The sequence below is a fragment of the Trematomus bernacchii genome, unplaced genomic scaffold (genome assembly GCF_902827165.1).
Source record: "Trematomus bernacchii unplaced genomic scaffold, fTreBer1.1, whole genome shotgun sequence".
Classification (NCBI taxonomy): domain Eukaryota; kingdom Metazoa; phylum Chordata; class Actinopteri; order Perciformes; family Nototheniidae; genus Trematomus; species Trematomus bernacchii.
The window spans coordinates 640,027-654,308 of record NW_022987409.1 but is presented as its reverse complement, the minus strand read 5'-3'; positions in this window follow the sequence as shown (position 1 = coordinate 654,308).

The following is a 14,282-nucleotide window of genomic DNA, read 5'->3' as shown; positions in this document are numbered from 1 at the left end:
GTGAGCTGGGTAGGGCTCCTGGTGAGGAGAAGGAGGGGAATGCAGGGGAGGGGACCGGTGCAAGGGAGTGGTTCTCGGCAGCCAGGGGACCACCCACTGCTTCGAAATGGGCTCCGATGACATGTAACAGAAAAAGTAACTTTTGCTTTAAAAAAGAAATTGAAAGAAATACACAAGTTATAACATTCATCAACAACCTTTTACCATCCGTCAGTGCTATTGAAAATGATTTTATTAAAAGTTTATAATATCAACTTAAGCACTATAGCTGTGTAGAGAACACATAGTTTGAGCCATATTATATATACATGGCTTTGGATATGTTGTGCTTTACCTTTGCAGCCAATCATTAAAAAAAAGAAAACAGAAAGATACATTTGAACAGTTTTAAGCTAATGCAAGGCATATGACGCACCTCACTATAATTTACACCCAGAGGCAGCCTTGCATACATGCTTACACAACGATGAGCGCAGCAGTCAAATCAAAGACTATATCCTTTCTCTTAACTTCTTGTCATTCTATAATATATTGAAACAAAATAAAACCGTTTTAAATGATATTTCTTCAATTCTTGTTTCTCATTTTAGAGTTAAGATGAAGTAGAGGTACACACCACAATGTGGGAAGGCTATTATATTATGGACAATGACATAAACATGTAATTACACCATTTAAACTACTGAACACAACGTTATCATTAACAAAAATGACAGAAGAGTCAGTCTTCTACGTAGATACAAAATGCAAAGAGTTTATTTACAAGATATTTTTATGTTTTAACTAGGGCTGTCAGTCGATTAAAATATTTAATCGCGATTAATCGCATGATAGTCCATAGTTAATCGCGATTAATCGCAAATTAATCGCACATTTTTTATCTGTTCTAAATGTACCTTAGAGGGATATCTTTCAAGTTTTTAATACTCTTATCAACATATGAGTGGACAAATATGCTTTATATGTTTGTTTATTATCATTTGAACAATGACAAATATTCTCATGAATATTAAACACAACAACCTGAACATTACAAATATTCGCCTCAATTCAACCTGGAACCTCTCTCATACAATAATACTGTGTGTGTGTGTGTGTGTGTGTGTGTGTGTGTGTGTGTGTGTGTGTGTGTGTGTGTGTGTGTGTGTGTGTGTGTGTGTGTGTGTGTGTGTGTGTGTGTGTGTGTGTGTGTGTGTGTGTGTGTGTGGAGACACTGTGATGGATCGTTGAGCTATGTGCAGCTCAAGGCATATATGCTCGAATGGGAGCTGCCTGGACGCTGCAATAATGTTGCGCTGACTTTTCGTACAATGTCCCACTGTCTGGCTACCTGCATAAAGTCAAGTGCTCGGCGCAGTTGTCGGCGAAATGTCATTGAAACAGCTCCTTATATCCGTTAGCGCAGCTAGCTAGCACCAGATGCTAACAACAACACGTAGGTGTGCCTCGCTCGCGCGAGTCGCGCCACACATACACACTCCCTCCCGGTCCTCCCGATGGCCAGTCCGGGCCTGCCAGTGAGCGTGGAAGTGTGGTCTGCCACAAGCGGGCGGCAGGAGCGGGGCTGTCAGCATCAGCTTGTCGATGGTATTTTACACTCGATGCGCTCTGAAACTACGGCGGCCGAGGACAAAAAATACACATGCGTTAATCGCGTTAAAATAATTAGTGGCGTTAATTTTTTTTTGCGTTAACGCGTTATTAACGCGTTAACTTGACAGCCCTAGTTTTAACAATGCCCACCGCAAAACAAGTCTGAGTGAAATAGCTGTATAAGTTACGTTTAATAACTTTATTTCTGTATTGGAATAAAATAAAATAAATTCAAGTTTATCATGTTCCCATATACCAAAAAATTGCAGTTATAATAGTAATCTCAGTCGTTGTGTGAATAAAGACCCAACTCTCTTTTGTTAGAGTCTTTTAAATGGGTACACTCCCATTACTTTCAGGACAAGAATATAATAGTCAAGCGCCAGAGGTGGGAAGTAGTGGAGTACAAATACTTTGTTACTGTACTTAAGTACATTTTTCTGGTATCAGTACTTTACTCCACTACTTATTTTTCTGACAACTGTTTACTTTTACTTCTTACATTTTTAACACAAATACCTGTACTTTTACTTCTTACATTTTCAAAACAGGTTCGTTACTTTAGTTATAATCTGCGTTTGGTGGTGTGATCATTATTATTTAGAGTCATTGCGTGCCTATTGATTTTAACACGATCCATGTATCCATCATTCTTATCATTATTATTGTTATTCTTTTCTAAATAACACACTGTTATTTACTCAACAATAACACACAATTATCCTTGTTTTTATTTATTTGTTTAATTCCATAATCTCTGGCTTTTTTGGCGTCCGTCAGGAACTGAATTTCAAAATAAAAATAACCGGAAACAGACGTAGGCCTATATGGGACATTTCGAGCATCATTGCGATACACTGTGGGTGTTTCTCAATCGCGAGTAAAGCTGCTTCAGAGCCACTATTTCAAGCATACTACGCCATTGAGTGCCGCCGAAGTACTGTTCCAATCTCCAGTATACTTGGAAATCTACCGAGCCCAGCGTACTCCATTTGGAGAAATATCGAGTCTGCACATGAGTAGACTTCGCGGTCTTAAAATCCCCACAATGCTTTGCGCACGGACCAATTTCCCCAAATCTGTGGCGGAAGATGTAAGGCGGGGCCTCTCATATGACGCACACCTGCACACTTGCTAGCGTGTTCCACACTTCGTTTTCTGAATGCCAGGAAGTATTCTTGACTCGCTTCAGAAGCAAGATGCTCGGCAGACATGTGCTACCAAGCAAGCGTACTCGCGATTGAGAAACACCCACAGCCACTGAACTGATTACCCAAGATCCTCAGTTATGGTTGAAGCTCGGTGATTGGATGTTTTAGCCGCAATGCACGTTGGGATATGGTGTTAATGCGATATGAAATCCGAAAAACATTTCGGAGTTTAGGATGGCCGAAGACACTACACTACCCATAATCCCCGGCTATCGTTTGGGACTACAGTCCCCGTGATTAATCTTCAAGCTCTGGGATTGGATGTTGGAGTGGCAGTGCGCCAAGGTTACGCCGAGCGTCAAACAGCTCTTTGAAATGGAACAAAACCACGGCAGACTATCCAAAACTGGATTCCCACGGGACCAGCCCCCCCCCCCCCAAGAACTACACATGCTGGCTATTGTGTTTTGCAAAATGTTTTATGGGACGTCTCTACTGGGAACGTTTTTCCCACAATTAGAAGTTGCCAGTATTAAACACATTGGTGTTATCAAATGTAAAACATATAATTAATAAATGGGTGAAAATCGCTTGTGTCCATAATGGGCAGCATTCATATATACCCACATGACAGCTATTTCCCATGTTTTACTTCTACACATTAATATCTGATTTATAAAACATCACAGACAGAAAGGTATATCCGTCATTTAATGGTAAGTTATTGAAATTCTGATTCCATAGATGTGTCTCCCATCACCCAAAACCCCTGACTATTCTCTCAACTCAGTATTTACATTCTTATATTCAAAGAAAATCAGTAATATCCTTAAAAAGTCCTTTTATATCAGCTGTGCACCATTATGGTGTAAATATAACCTATCTACGAATTGGATCAAATATAAAAGTCAGCCGAATTAGTGTTGATACTGCAAGGAGACGTATTGTGTGAAGAGAAATTGAAGATGTTGTTTAATTGCTGATATATTTATGATCCACGTCACGTATTCAGTTTCCGTGGCAGTTCTTCCAGTTTGTCTAGAAGTCTTCTAATCAGGGCTCTATAAATAAATAAGTACGGCAGATGTGTAATATTTAATGCAGCCAAACCGTGTATTACAATGCATTTATGTGATGACTTTCAAAGAGAAAAGCAAGCACACTCGGAATAAAGTATTATTTTCTTTTTTTTTAAATGTTTTTCGGATTTCATATCGCATAAACACCATATCCCGACGTGCATTGCGGCTAAACAATCCAACAATCGAGCTTAAACCATAGCTGAGGATCTTGGGTAATCAGTTCAGTGGTTGTGTATCTGTTTCCGGTTATTTTATTTTGAAATTCAGTTCCTGACGGACGGCAAAAAAGCCTGAGATTATGGAATTAAACAAATAACTAAAAACAAGGATAATTGTGTGTTATTGTTGAGTAAATAACAGTGTGTTATTTAGAAAAGAATAACAAATTAGAAGGAAAAAAAGATTTTTAAAAATACAGATTTCAATATTCTGAGGCTCTGAGCCCCATTTCTTTTCCTCACAGACGGCAAAAGAAGTCCGACATTATACGATTTAAAATTAAAAACAATAATCGTGGCTTGATATTGAGTAAGAACCATAGACTGTATATATAAAGAACATGTTTTTATGAACCACACAGCTTCCGGTCTTCCAAGACCCGACCGGACAAAAAGACGTGTTGCAGGCACGAAACACACTACCAATAGAAATACATTGCTTTTAAAATCGTTCTGTGTGACACAAAAAAAAGGGGAAAATCGTGTTGGTGAACACGAATCAATAGATTAAATGTCGTGACTATAACACGAAATGCCGTGAGACTGGGTTGTAATATAAAGTGAGGTCAGTTACTCTTTAAAACAGCTGGTAGTTATGGGTACTTTTTACTTAAGTACATTTCAAAGCCCTTACTTCTTTACTTTTACTTGAGTAAAGAAGTTTAATCAGTACTTCTACTTTTACCAGAGTATTTTTAAACACGAGTATCTGTACTTCTACTTGAGTAAAGGATGTGTTTACTTTTGCCATCTCTGTCAAGCGCTAACTATGTCTAAAAAAGCAAGGGAGTATTAACAGCGCAAAATAGCACAAGTAACCTGAAGAAACACCCGAAGAAACACCTGAAGAAACACCTGAAGAAACACCTGAAGCGCGTTCATGCTAACACAATGCTTACTCGAATGGCGCATTTCCACTACAGGGCCTCGCTCGGCCTCGCTCGGTATGGCTAGGCCTCAATAGGCCTTGTTAGGACTGGCTCACTTTATGCTGCGTTTCCATTACAGTTTAGTAGCTGGGGCAGTAACTATAGTAACGCAGTGTAGGCGGAGCCGTGACGTCATCTTCAATGAGAACCACAGAAAAACAACATCAGCCGTTAGCTGTTAGCACTCAGAGCTCACAGCTCCTCATATCTGTTCAGAAACTAGACAAAAGTTAAACAAGTACAAACCACAGACTGTCTGTGTCATGGCGAATACAGTCGCTGGTTTATTTATGTCTGTATAGGCCGTTGTTGTGAGTGTGGACGGTCGGAGCATATACTGCGTTAGCTTAGCCGATCTCCATTTAGAAAACACGCATTTTAATAGGTTTTTCGCCTGCCGTCTTGTCTGCAGACTTGTCAAAGCATTAATTCATGGTTTTTACTAACCGGTATCAATATGTTGTTACTTCGGCATTATTTTGAAACGTGTATTACAATTAAATCACGGTCAAATATGTTCATTTTGTTGTAGTTGTAGCCCCCTTGCCAGCGATTCTCTCTCTAGTTTAGCATACTCAGCCCGAATCAGCCTGGTTGTTGGCCCGGAAAGAACCTCGATTTTATGGGTCCAGAAAAACTGTGAAATAGTACCCGCTAGCCGGAACTACGCCAAGTGGAAACGCAACCAAAAACGGGCCGGGCACGGCACGCTTAAAGCGAGCTCTGCGCTGTAGTGGAAATGCGCCATAATACTCGACAATGCAACAAGTGAGAGAAGAGAAAGGCTAATGGTGAGCAAGCTGAAGCAACCAAAAATGTGTTTCTCTGGATCTAAAGATGCTTTAGCCAAAGAAGAGGGAACGCTTGTGTCAAAATGTGTTTTTCTGAATATACAGCCTTTGTCAACAGAAGAGTCACCAGCTGTTGAATATCTGCCAGAATTACAAGGAATGCTAACGTTGTAATTGAGACACAGTTATAGGATATATTGTAATAGTACCAAAAGTGAGGCCTACTGTATTTTGCTATATTTGCATAATTTCAAAGAAGTATCCAATATTTTATCGTAACGATTTTTACAGTTGATCTATTTGTCAATTTCAAACATTTATACTTCATGTGATTGTGTGTGCGTTTTGACCTCTACGCTTGCTTACTAGTTTTTGCACACTTCAAATCGCAATGGGTGATGTTAAGGTGTTACAGCTGACTCAGTTTTTGGATGCATTCTTTATTGAACCATGATTTTATCTTTTTGAATTTGTGTTAGTAACTTTATAATCCCACCTCGTTCCTTAAGTACCCCCTGGCAATCGTCGATTTAGAACATGAGTGTCCACCTAGTTTTGCAAATGGGATGCCATGTGTGCTTTTCACACTCTCACCAACCCTTATTGTCCTTGAAACACCCACTACTTGTACTCATGTCACACTTGTCCTTGGTGAGGTGAAATAGCAAACATGTAACAAGTAGAGCAAACACACAGGAAGTTACTGCGTGGCTTTGCAGGGATCGAACAGGGAGTGGCACACAGACACACGCTTGTACATGTGCACTCACACATACTTTATTATTACCACATTACACCACCATGAGCCAGACAGCGCTGATTTTGTTTTCTCTCAAGAACAGGGTGCCGTTCTCCCACAAAAATAAGAAGCCCTAGTGTTTGTTTGTTTGCCTGCATGAGTGTGTGTGTCTGTCATCGGTGCATGCTGTGATAAAAGTTAAGAAGTAAACCCAACTATGTGCAAGATAAGCAGAGATCCTAAAGAACTCTATGAAGTGTGGTTTTGCTTACGTCTGTGGACTGCAAGGGTGTTTAGAAAAACAGTGCTAGTAGAAAATTTTCCTAAATTAAAAAAAAACATTACAATGCTACTTACTCTGAAAATGAGCAGAATAACGACATATTTATTATTGACTCAATTGTATATTGTCAAGATGTTTAGGAAGAATATGATAATTATGCTCCTCCTGCTTTTGTTCTTGTTATTTTAGCTTCACTCATGTTTGACCTTTTGCCACAAAGGTGTGGCTGCTGGAGCCTTTGAAGAACCACTTCAATTGGTGCTTCCAGACAGACAACTCATATAATGTGTGCACAAGTAAACAGCAGGAGACCTGTTCAAACTGTATGGTACTCAACAACTTTCTTTAACAACCCCGCAGTAAACACTGGCAATGCTGTGTGTTCTTTACTGCTCAGAATTACCTTATTTATTCCCTTTTACTGTTACCTAAGAGCTCTTTCTGGTGAGTCCAGATAAACGCCTTGATTACTTATTGATTCACTTGTATTAAATCTTCAATCAATCCACACCAGGAGCTGAAGATCAAGATAAAGCAGATAAGGATAAGTAGAAGATAATGAGCTTTGAGTGAGCAAACATGTTGATTGTGCAATAGGGATTCAACTAAACATTACATTACATTGCATTTAGCTGACGCTTTTATCCAAAGCGACTTACAATAAGTGCATTCGACCAACAAGATACAAACTTGAAGAAAACAGAATCATATAAGTACATCAGGTATACATGTACACACCTAAAAGGGAGATGTCCTGAATATTTTGTAAATGCTGTGCACATTTTTCACAAACTGAATCCCCTCTGGCTGTCACCACTTTGTGGCAGTTCACTCTTTTTGAATACAAGGTTATGTGATAATGGGTGTTTCCTAGTTATAGGTGTGTCAGCCAATGTGAACCAGCGTAAATAGCTTGGCTCAGGCGCCCGATGACTCACAGCCCATGACTACAATGAAAACAGGCAGCTTAGACTGTAGGGGGGAGAAAAAATTAGAGGATTAGATGGGATGGATGGTTTTGCGTATGCTTGTGTGTGTGTGTGCGTGTGTGTGTGTGTGTGTGTGTGTGTGTGTGTGTGTGTGTGTGTGTGTGTGTGTGTGTGTGTGTGTGTGTGTGTGTGTGTTTGTGTAAATATGACTGTGTATATGATTAGTGTCTCCCGCACAATAAGGGAAGTCACACTGGCCTGTGCAAAACAGCAACTTGTGATACGATCGCCAAAAGGACACCACACCTAGATAAAATGGTTATTTAAATTCTATCAGAGTTTGCAGCTCCCCATTATTGGAAAAAAAAGGCAGATGGCTGTTATTTGCATATTCGATTGAATAACGCACGTTTTATCCGACACAAGGAACTAACTGAACATATTTCAACAGTTTCTAGTTCACAATAGCTTTGCATATAGCCAATAAAAATGTAGATGTCGTAAAAAGAGAGAAGACCCTTGTGATATATTTGCAAAATGTCACAATTATTAACTGAAATTCTTTCCTAAATCCAGACAATGCTCGCAGTGTACAGAGCCCACGGCCCGTATGAGTCATCAAGATAATTTGTGAAAACATGGGGCACAATAGAAGGGTTTTTTTCTGAAACACATTATGAGAGTTTAACTCTTCCCTGATATTTTTTTTGTTTGTTTTCCCCTTTGTTTACTACAGTTCACTACAACAACATTTATTTTGTAAGTACTGTAAGGTGTAACTTAAAACTTTGATAATTCTGTACCTGCATTGTAACATCTTCAAAATACGAACATCTGTTTGATTTATCACCTCTGTTCTGAAGTAACAGTCATGTGAGTTTTATACTGGTTTACTTTAAAAACAGACCCATTGAAAGGTTCTGCTTAAGCAGCTCAGTTTTAGTTTGTTGCATTTGTGTTCTCTTGAAAATGTAACTAAGTTTAAAAGTCTTTCACAAGATCATTGTTTAAAACAGTCACTAAACAAACCATGCTGTGTGCAGAAAGAAGAGTTCTTTGTATACCAACTTCATTAGATTTTTTACACAATGCCACATTGTCGATATTGTGACTGCTGAAGACACAGACAGAAAAACATTAGGAAAGATGAGTCAAAAAGTCTGCTAAATGTATTTTTTGATTGTTGAGTTCATGAGGGGGGGGTTTTATCTAAAAGAGACACATTGAAATAAGGATATCTTTTACACATGTACAAGAAACATAAAAGAAAAAGGAGCCAGTTCCTCCTATATAAAGATAGTGATAAATGCAAGATCTGTGTGATCACCTGCAGCATCTGCACACTCAGCTCAGAGACCTAAACTCAAGTAGTCATTTTCATTCATTCTATGTAAATAATTAATATTAACACTCTGGGTTTCACACATGCTAATTTCATGTCTCTGTGTTGAAATCAAAATGTTGGTCAAATAAAAAAATTACACAACAGGTTATTGTTGATTTCCTTAAAAATGTGATGTTGTGCAATAGTATTCTATCTCAAATAATTAGATACCATAGAATAAAAAAGGCATACAATAACTGTTTGAAAAACCTGAAAATGCTTACAGTATATGTTTAATGGGATATATTCTAAGCAGTAGTTTGAGGAATTCCCATGCAAATAATAACAGCTCAATTGCTTCTTCTTTCATTAATTTACAGCTGAAATACCACAATGTACAATTATATTTACATAAAGGTCAAAAAGGAAAACAAATCTTTGTAATCTGTGATGGTTTGTAATAATGTGTATCAGTAAATGCAACTGTATAACATTGTTACGTTCCACATGATATATGATTAAGGAATTACACTGCATGTTAAGTACTTAACATTCGCTCAACCTCATCCCACTACCACCATAAACCTCTGTGTATGTTTATACATCAGTGATATGCCTAATAATCCTATACATTATAATAATAATATATAGCCTGGGGCCATTCCACTGTTTACTTTTACATTATTTTATTACATTTCAACTGAATTTAAATTGTTTACCATAGTCAAAAAATCTACCTAAAACCTTCCTTTTTATTTGGTTAAACTGAGTACAGGGTACTTATTGAATATAAGTGAGACATTCCTGACTTATACATTTGCTGTGAAAGTTAAGTAATGGCTTCATCCTGTTTTTAAAATCTAAATTCACTTAACTTAATTTAATTAGCGAAGATAATTGGATTTCCTTCATCTTCTTGGCAAATTGTTTAAAAACTTTTAACCTTAAAGGTGGGGTAGGTAATTTTGGAGAAACCAGCTCGAGTGCGCTAGAATTTGAAAATACACAGCCGGAAAAAATCTGCCACTTCCTTACAGAGCCCCTCCTCCAACACACACAAACGTGCACATGACCAATGAGGGCACGAGATAAGTTTGTGCACAGATGGAAGGCTGACAGGCAGGTAGGCCATCCAGTTATTTTAGCCGGGCCGGCTAAAATGATTGGTCGTGCTTTTTACAGTACTACGGCTTCCACAGATGACATTTTTTTATGGATTTTAGGTAAAGCACTTAAGATATTCATTGCTATCGGGATGTTAAGAGCATTCCATGGAATTTAACAAAAAGTGTATCTCGAGCCGGTTTCTCAAACGTACCTACCCCACCTTTAAGCCAAGCCAGAGAGATGGTGTTCAAAAAGTTAACATTTGACTTGTTTGCTACATGCTTCTTTTGTTACATCATATGCAACATATTATCATGCATGTGATTTTGTGCTATCCTACCTCGGGAGCCCTGTGAGTAAGCAGACCACAAGTTAGGGATTCTCTAAACAAAGTGAACCTAAAGTTACAACAGAGGGCTGAGTGTATCCATGGAGAGATGACAACTACAAAGAAATCACAGTCAGATAATGACAGCTTGCAATGCTTAAGATACACTATCTCGCAACACGCAGGTCACCCGGCCTGATATTTGCCATCACCATAGTAACTTATCATTGGAAATTATTTTGGAAATCCCCACAGCGCGTGCTCCCTCACACACACAAACACACACACAAACACACACACACACACACACACACACACACACACACACACACACACACACACACACACACACACACACACACACACACACACACACACACACACACACCACAAACACACACACACACACACACACACACACACACACACACACACACACACACACACACACACACACCACACACACACACACACACACACACACACACACACACACACACACACACACCACACACACACACACACACACACACACACACACACACACACACAACGCATACACTGATGATTCAGAAAGGCGAGCAACTCCTTTGGTACAGAGAAGAATGTAAAAGGGGAAAAGGGGAACGAGAGACAGATTGAATTGTGGTTTCCCACTGCAAGCTGTGAGTCACGAACACGAGGGAGGGACGGAGAAGAAAAAAAGAGCCTATTCTGGGATGGCCGCTATAGCAACATAATAAGCAAGGGGGCAGGTACTTGCAGGGATGTTTCCATAGCAATGCCATGTGTGTGTATGGATAAATATCACATGCCACAAAGCGTAACGTAGGAAGGAACTTTGTTTGTAAATGTTTTTTATTTGAGAAACCCCGCCCCTTTTCTGCTCTTCATTGACAGCCTGAACTATGTTTGTTATGTCTGCACACTAGACTCATGGTAACAGATCGATGCTGGGAACACCTTTCACATGTTCAGTCTTGGCACCGCCGTCACATTGTGCAGTCAGAGTAATTAAGTTGCCTTTAGGTGTGTTATTAATTCCCAATTGTTTCAACATTCTGTATCAGCCCCCAGAAAATGAAGTAACTCCAAAGATTTCACACATTCATTGGGACACAGACATCTCTGTGTTTGCATGTGATAAGCACACAGTGTGATCCATTTATCTACAGGGTCTGACAATCTCTTACTCTAGTGTTTTGAATCATTGATCCAAGAGAGCGATAAGGGGTTTTGGAAGAGTGTATATTTGCCTTTTTGCTCATCACCCATATGTTGTGCTTCAAAAAAACAGATACCTTCCGAGGCTGCACATTCCAGGCATAGCTGTAAATGTTCCAACACTGCAACTCGTTCGTCGGGGAGAAAGTAAACTCATAAACTGCCAACAAGATAATACTTCAAATAGCAATCTATCACATATTAATTTGAAGGGTTGGGGTTCCTGTTTGTTGAAAATGCTCATCCAGGCTTAAACTGCTTATTTCTTCACCTAAAATAGCAGGTATCTGTTAACTGATCTGTAAAATCAAAGTTTCTCAAAACAGTGCTGATTTCAGTTATTATACTCAAGTACCATTTTACTAGGAGGGACAATTGCAGTTGCATTTCCTGGGAAGATGATAGATAGCCTGGGGTTAGGGCTGGGCAAGCTGATGATATATATTGTCAAAATGATACAAACATTTGTGCTATAAATATTCTACATCGTTTATATTAAAGGCTATTATTACTACTGGGACTACTACTTATTTTACTACTACTACTACAACCTCTACTTTTCATTCGAAAGGTATTTAATTCAAACTGGAGTCTACAACAATAAGCTTTATCGTGTAATTATTTTATAAAGACTATTTATTTATTGAATTTTAAATTTTGCACAGCAAACCCATAAAATGGTTGCAAAGCTATTATAATGAACTTTTCCAATATATTTGTATTTGTTCAACATAAAGCTGAATACCATTGGACAGAAGTGCATCAACGGGGAGGATGATGGAATGAATCAATACCTTTTTTTATATTTTCAACTCGTTTCCCTGACAGTGATCAATATTTCTACACTTGGTAGTCATGTTAGCGCGTGTATCCGTTTTGCTTTAGTTAGACAACATCACTCCCAGTGCCCCACCTCCAGATTCTGGTAATTTGAGCCGGAGGCAACTCTGGGGTTTCATGTCCAAAAGTGCACGGGATGTCTGTTTTCCCTACGCCGTACCTCTCTCTCTCTTCCCTCGTGTCACGCACTTTCCTCTCCTCTCTCACACTGGCAACCTCTGTTTCAAGGCAACGCAAATTTACCAAGAAATAACTAATAAATAATCCCTTTTGTAAACAATGATGCCCCACTTAATTTAAAGGCTTTTACTTACAGGCATTGTTATGTAGATAAGCCAGCTTGGTTGCTCTATCATCTTGTCTCATCCTGCCTTCTTCATCTATTTCCCCTCAACGGACTGACCTTTGACCTCCCTCATTCCATTCCAGTACTAAATTACTATGCTGTGTTTTAGTGCCACAAACAAAGCGTACACCCCTTTAAGTACACCATGGGAAGAAACGCCCCTCATACCGAAGGTCACTTTCCTGCATAAAGGAACATGCGTCTCATAATTCCAGTTTGTGTTTTTCAGTGTCCTTATTTGCCTTTGCTGGAATTTCAGTGTAGCATTAACTTGTCCCTAGCTGTACCTCATATGCAAGGGGACACATGATGTGAGAGAAGCCCTCAAGTGCTGACTGAGTGCCCAATTCCTTTTGCTCAATTTTAGGGTGTGTGTGTGTGTCTATGTGTGTGTCAGTGGGGCTGCAAGCCAACCCGACTAGAGTTGAAGAAAGCTCCATAAAACGTTGAGGGTGGGACTGTGTATGTGTGGCGAAAAAGACTCGTTTCTCTCCTCCCTGCGGCCGTCTGACAATACTTACACATTCTTCTATTGGCCATTTAGCACAGACACTGTTTCAAAGCTGTAAACATGTCTAAAGTGAAATTAATATCTTTCTAGCAGTTTGTGGCCACAGCTACAACTTGTTTTTAAAAAGATCTGCTTATCTTATAACTCTTTTTCTAGGCACCGAAAAGGCTAAACCAGTAAGCAGAACTTGTTTAGCAAAAGCCACAATGTATTGATCTTATTTGGAGAACACTTTGTTAGACTTCAGCCTCTGACTGCCCAGTGTTAACTCCTCACCTCACTGTTCCAAGCCCCCCACCGGCTGCCTCACTCTTTTCCAGATGTGTGTCTTGCACCACCAGATGCTCAGCACATGCATACCATGCCTAAAGCTCCTACAGGGGACTGACAGCCACACAGGGACCTTGTGTGGCGAAACAATACAGCCTCTCACTGTGTTCTTCCCCGTGCCAGCACTCCTCACTGCTGCAACTGCTTTTAACAAACCCCCCACCACCACCACCTCGTGCACGGACATAGAAATATGTCCAGAGAGCAAGGAGAGAGGAAGAGAGGAAGGGAAAAGAAGTAGTGAGTGTTTGGCCCAGAGAGAGAGACCAGGGGGGATGGGGGGGAAGGCTGGCAGGGCTGGAAGAGAAAATGTTGCTGTTGGCATAAAACTGCGTATTGTTCTTGTGGCTGGCTTTAGTTTATTTAAACTCAGAAGTTACTAAACACAAATAAAGACAAGAAAATGGTATGGACCTAATATTACTGACTTGCCTCAAGAGGCTTAAAACAGTGTGTGCTCACATTCATTTCATTTTTGATTGCACGATAAAAAGGCTTTTGTACCTCTACTACTTCAGCCATCAAAGGGTTAGTAATCAGCAGTGTTGTAACTGCTG